Below are 5,588 nucleotides of genomic sequence, written 5' to 3'. Positions count from 1 at the left end.
GAAAGAGAAGAGATGAAATGTTTCCAGCATGGGAGAAGTAGCATAAACACCTCTCTCTGAATTTCACAGAAGAAAAAATACAACTTTAAGTGATCAGAGGAGACTCCAGGAGCCCCAAAGCTATTAATGACTGTCAGGAAAACCAAGAACTGGCCAAACGAGCTAGGCTGCTTTCCTGTGAATCATCAGAATTAGCTCAGGCCTCTGCTTGGGCTGGGCTCACGTGCCCCAGGTCCTCTCACCTGTGGGAAAGAGGCTCTCAAAATGGAGAGCTGCCCTCATCACCGGTCATGGGCTCCCTGGTCTTCACTGGGGCTGGGCACAAGAGTCACGCCACCTGTCTTTATGCGTATGCTTTTTAACTTTTGTTATCCCTCTAGAAATGCAAGGATGTGTTTTATACTGCAGTTTTTGAAAGGCTGATTATCTTGATAATGAGATGAATTTTAGGATGAGGGGCTTGAGAGGAGGCAGAGGGGGGAGGGTCTAGCGTCTCTGAAAGGAATGACATTGTGGATGTTTTCAATGATGCCAAGTTTTTTCACTGGGAAAGGATCAGGGCTGTGCTGACAAATGTTTAATAGGCACTCTGGGGAAGCAAAAACAAAAACAAAACCTGATTTGCAGTGTTCGCCAATTTCCGTGGCCAATGACCCCGCCATGACCAATGTAGCCGGCTTGAGCACACTGCCGGAAGGGATCCTGGTTTGCCTTTGCCAAGGTCAGTCTTATCTGATGCATGTCATAAAAATTTATTTATTTACTTATTTATTTCTAATCTAGGTGTTACTTGAAAATAATAAATGTTTATTAAAAATTAAACTTCATAAAAAAATTAAACTACGGGATGCCTGGGTGGCTCAGTCGGTTAAGCGTCTACCTTCAGTTCAGGTCATGATCCCAGGGTCCTGGGATCGAGCCCCACATTGGGCTCCCTGCTCGGTGGGGAGCCTGCTTCTCCCTCTCCCTCTGTCTGCCACTCCCCCTGCTTGTGCTCTCTCTCTCTGACAAATAAATAAAACCTTAAAAAAAAATGTTTTTTAAAAAAATTAAACTTCATCAAAATGATTTCAGTTAGAATACACTACCAAAAATGTCACTTGCCTTTCTTACCTTCCCTTTGGCAATCTGGTCTCTGTTTCGTACCTCAGTACCCTGCCATGCTCATTTTCTATTTGAAGTCTGTTTCTTGTTCTGATCCAGCTCCTATCCACGTTCTCTGTGCTGAGAACTAATTTGTAGCTGGAAGATTTTTCCTGTTTTTACCTTTCACCTTTGCTTTTTTTAAACAGTTATCTAAAACTTGTCATGTCACTCAGCAATTCCTCTCTCTCCTCAACACTTAGAACCTCGATTGGCTTCCTGTGGCCCTGGGGATAAAGTTCAAATTCCAGCACCTTTGTGATATGGCTTGGACCCCAGCCTCTGGCTCCCCAATGCCCCCTCATGAAGTTCGCACCCCGACCGATCCAAAATTCTTCCAGTGCCCTGAATATGCTGAGCCGCTTTCCGTCTGCACACCTTCCCACCTGTGGCTTCCTCCGAGAATCTCTCCTCACCAAGCTGTAATGTCAGATTTGCCCTGGCATTTAATCTCTGCAACTGCAACATTCTTTGCCGATCTGCAACGTGGTGATGACAGGAATTACCACCACTGAGCTGTCTCATTCCATTTAAACTGTGACCCATTTGGCACAGTGACAGTTATCCTAGTTGGTATTCTGGAAACTCACAAAATGCCCAGCTCTAGATTAGGTGCTCAATAAATTCTTGTTGAATACATGATAATTGAGGTGATGCCATTTTTGATTCCTATTTTAATTCTAAAGTGTCAAAATCCCTTAGTCCTTAATCATTAATTGGAAATAGTGCCCATCAATTTGCAAAGGAGATTGGTTCAATAAAATAAATATAGCCTTCGAGTAGAATTAAAATATTAAAGTAGAATTCCAAAAGGTGAAAAATCCAGATGCAAGAAAAAATGTGAGCAGCATTATCTATGTTATAGAAATAAATAAAAGAGCACACACGCATATATATACATGCAAGTTTTTGGAAGCGTGTGTAAATAGACTTACTTTCTGTTTTACATCTTTCTGTTTGATTTTGGTTCTAACCCGTATTTACTGTTTTTATGTACAAAAAGTTATATGAGAGAAAACACTTAAGCAGGGATTACAAGGCCATAGAATTATGAGCCATTTTTTTTCTTTATATTTGTCTCTAATTAGTAAACATTTTTTTTTTTTTTTTTAACTGAAACTTAAAGGTAAGAGATATCCCCTACACTGGACGATTGGTCAACATTGCATATGAACCCACCTCCTGCTAAGAGGGTTACCTTTCTGATTTACAGCGTCAGCGAGACCTGCTTCCTGGCGATGGTTGTCAGATTTGCACGCCTCCTTCCCTCCGGCTCTCCATCGCTGTGGCTGTAAAGGCCTCCGGGGCAGGAGAGATGCTGACGGGAAAGCCAGAGGTAACAGTTAGCATCCTCTGTGCGCGCTGGATCACAGGCGCTCTGCCCTCTGGGGCGGCCCAGGTCCCGCACACGGGGTCGCCTTTTTCTCAGCCTCTGCGAAAAGCGTCCGAGCACAGCCCACGGCCGCCGCTTCTCGCCCGGGTGCCCGCCTGCTCAGCCAACACTTCCCGGAAAGCAAAATGCTGAGGAGGAACATTCTCGTCTCCACCCCGATCACGTGTTAGTCTCTTAACATATCGCCACAGACTGAAAAATAGGAGCAGGTTGCGAAATGATCCCGAAAAGTATTTTTAATGAAAAGAGTCAACTTATCGATACCAAAGATACGAGAAGAAGATGGCTGCGCTGAGGAGGCGCCGAGCCCCCGCCGGGTGTCTGCCCCGCCCAAAGGCCGACGGCGGCGACAGCACGTGCCGCCCGCGTGACCGCCGAGGCTTCGGGGACTCCCGTGTGACGCGCGGTGACCGTGGTTGGGGGGGAGGGCTTTCCGGCCCGGGGCCCCGTTTTTCTCCGACGGGGCCCTGGCATCGGTAACAGCCGTCGCAGAGGGAGGCACAGAGGGTTCAGGGCAGGAAGCACAGCGGACCCGGTGAAGAGAAGGAGCGGGAACCAGCACCCTCCCCGGGCCCGAGACGTGGGGGCAGGGTGGCGCACCCCTGCGTCCGCATCCTCTCGCCTTTCTCCTTCGCCTCCCCAGGCCTGGGGCCGGGGCAGCTGTTACAGGCCGGTAGGGTGGGGAAGTGGGAGGTGTTGGGGACAACACCGTGAGATAGAAGAAAGCTTAAAGAGAACGGGGTGTGGGGCATTCTAACCCTGGAGGTGGGGGCGCCTGCAGATCGGCGAGATCTGTTTTGAGCTCTCCAGGACCTTTACCGTCTGAAGACAGCTGTCATCGAGGAAATCTTTGAGCCCATGGAGATTTGGGGTTCTTTGGGGTCCAAACTCTCTCAAAGTTGGGCTATTGGTTTCTGTTCTGTGGGTCCCTTGATTTGAATACTCTAGAAGCCAAGGTGCAGTCTGGAAGCTGGCTTTTTAGGCCTGGCCCTTGGCTTAAGGGGAAGGTGGTTGAATGGAAGTTCTTGTCTGGAGCATCGGAGGCCTCGCCTCTTGGTACCTGAGCTGCAGACATAATGCAGGAGGAAGGAACTCTTAGAATGAAACTCCAGGACTCCAGTTGGGCCCTTTGAAGTTATCCGAGGTTCCTGACTGAGTCAACTCCAGTTTAAGGTTTGTAGTGTTCTAAGTGTCAGCTGGACTCGTTCAAAGATCATCTGCCCCACCTGTGTCAAAAGCCATCTCTGCAACTTTCTTTACAACTAATCTCAGGCTTATAAATTGGCATTTAATCCTGGATGTGTGACCTTCATGCATTATGGGGCCTCCTTCTGCCTTTGTTTCTTCATCTGTAAAAGGAAGACAGACCGGAGGAAGAAGAGGTCTCTATCTCATGAGGTAGGATGCTTTTGACTGCAAGGAACAGAAAAACTATTCCAACTGGCTTGAATAATAAGGACAAGTAATAAGGACAAATAGCCTATCACATGTTGGATAGGCTTCAGAATTAGCTGATCCCGTGATTCAATGATTTTATCAAGGATTCAGGTACTTCTGTCTCTCTGTTCTACAATCAGTATCATTTCTGGTGGAGTCCTTTAGGGTTTTAGGTCATTTAGCCTGTAGTGTTTAGGGCCACCTCCTTTATTCCCACCAGGTAGAAGAAAGAAACTGATTTCCTCTTTCTTCAATGTGTAAAAGAAATTTTTCAGAAGCTTCTAGAAAATCTTTCCTCACGTCTTATTAACCAGAATTGGGTCACATGCCATTTCTGAACTAATTCATGGGAAGAGGGATGATATTGACTTTAGACCCATTAAATTCTCTGTCAGAGCTCAGCTTCTCCTGAGATTCATGGGGGAGGGTAATAACCTGAATGAATTTGGGATTCTTTTATGAAGAAAAAAGTGGAAGTGGATGCTGGGTTGTTGTGCCAGCACCTGTACACATCCTCTCAGATCAAAGAATCCATTCTCCCTTCAGATACCAGTTACAGTATCTGGGTGACGTTCCTTTGAGCTGTGTATTGAAAATGTTTGTGGCTAGCTGTTAAAGTTTTATTGTCCTTGGATAAGAATAGAAGAAGAGTATGTGCTTATTTTTACTTTTTGTATTTGCATCCATTATATGGTTGCAAACACATATATTTGGGGATATTAATTCTTAGAGAATCCTTTAAAAGTTTTTTTTTTAAGAGAAAGAAACCCTCTGAATTTAGGAAATCAAAGCACCATATGGATGGCAATGGCAATGTTTGACTTTCAAGACTTCTTGAAACTATTTCCAGGGAGTTGCCAAAAACTGCAACCGACATGAGGGGTGCCGGCATTCATGTCATTTAAACTCCTTTTTTATTTTTCCATCCAGATGTAAGGACAGTAATACCAGCTCTACCATGAGATAATGTATATTATCACGTGGAAGAGTATTGTGAAGAATAAAATAAGTGAAGAGGTGTAAGATGTTCATACAGCCAGCACCTGACTGTCCAAACGAAGGATTTATGAGAACAAAGACACTTCCTCTAAAGACTTGAAGATCTGTCCAATTGATAATGAAAAGAGCTTCTATAACATTAGACCTATATGCAGCAAAGCAGTTCATTAATGTGCTAATTTGGGCTTGTTCTGGTATTTTCCTTTTCTCATTAAAGGAGGCTTTTTGGGCTCCTGTGCCTCAGGTATTTTTACTGGGAAGAAAGCAGAAGCCGTCTGAACTTGGCACTCTTCTTGTCACTTGTGAAAACATAAGCTCACTGAAAAGATAATAGGGAGTAGGTCTTGGCGAAGGCCAGGAGATGCTTTGAAGACAAGGAAAGGGAGAGATAGTGGGAAGGGGGAAGAGATCTGTGGGTTCCATGAGTACTGAGATTCAGATCCTCTCCTTGGCTTTGTCCCAAGGACGTAACGGACCTCTAAGCTGGGTGGTGGACCTCAAGAGAGCAAGAGCCTAGCATAATAAGGAGAGTCAGAAAATCTTCTGGGACCACTGCAGGCTTGGGGTTAAGGCTAGGGTGATCAACTAGTGTTGCTTGGGCCTGTCCCTGGGACTT

General features: G+C 45.5%; 1 long non-coding RNA gene across 1 annotated transcript; it reads left to right on the top strand.

Annotated features, from left to right (window-relative positions):
- Positions 1–259: 259 nt before the first annotated feature.
- Positions 260–5,203, top strand: LOC144382144 (uncharacterized). The gene is made up of 3 exons (XR_013448574.1): positions 260–349; positions 628–721; positions 2,357–5,203. It is a non-coding gene; the product is annotated as an uncharacterized LOC144382144 (long non-coding RNA).
- The last annotated feature ends 385 nt before the right edge of the window (positions 5,204–5,588 follow it).

Source organism: Halichoerus grypus, chromosome 6 (genome assembly GCF_964656455.1).
Source record: "Halichoerus grypus chromosome 6, mHalGry1.hap1.1, whole genome shotgun sequence".
Classification (NCBI taxonomy): domain Eukaryota; kingdom Metazoa; phylum Chordata; class Mammalia; order Carnivora; family Phocidae; genus Halichoerus; species Halichoerus grypus.
This window is presented reverse-complemented; position numbering and strand designations above follow the sequence as displayed.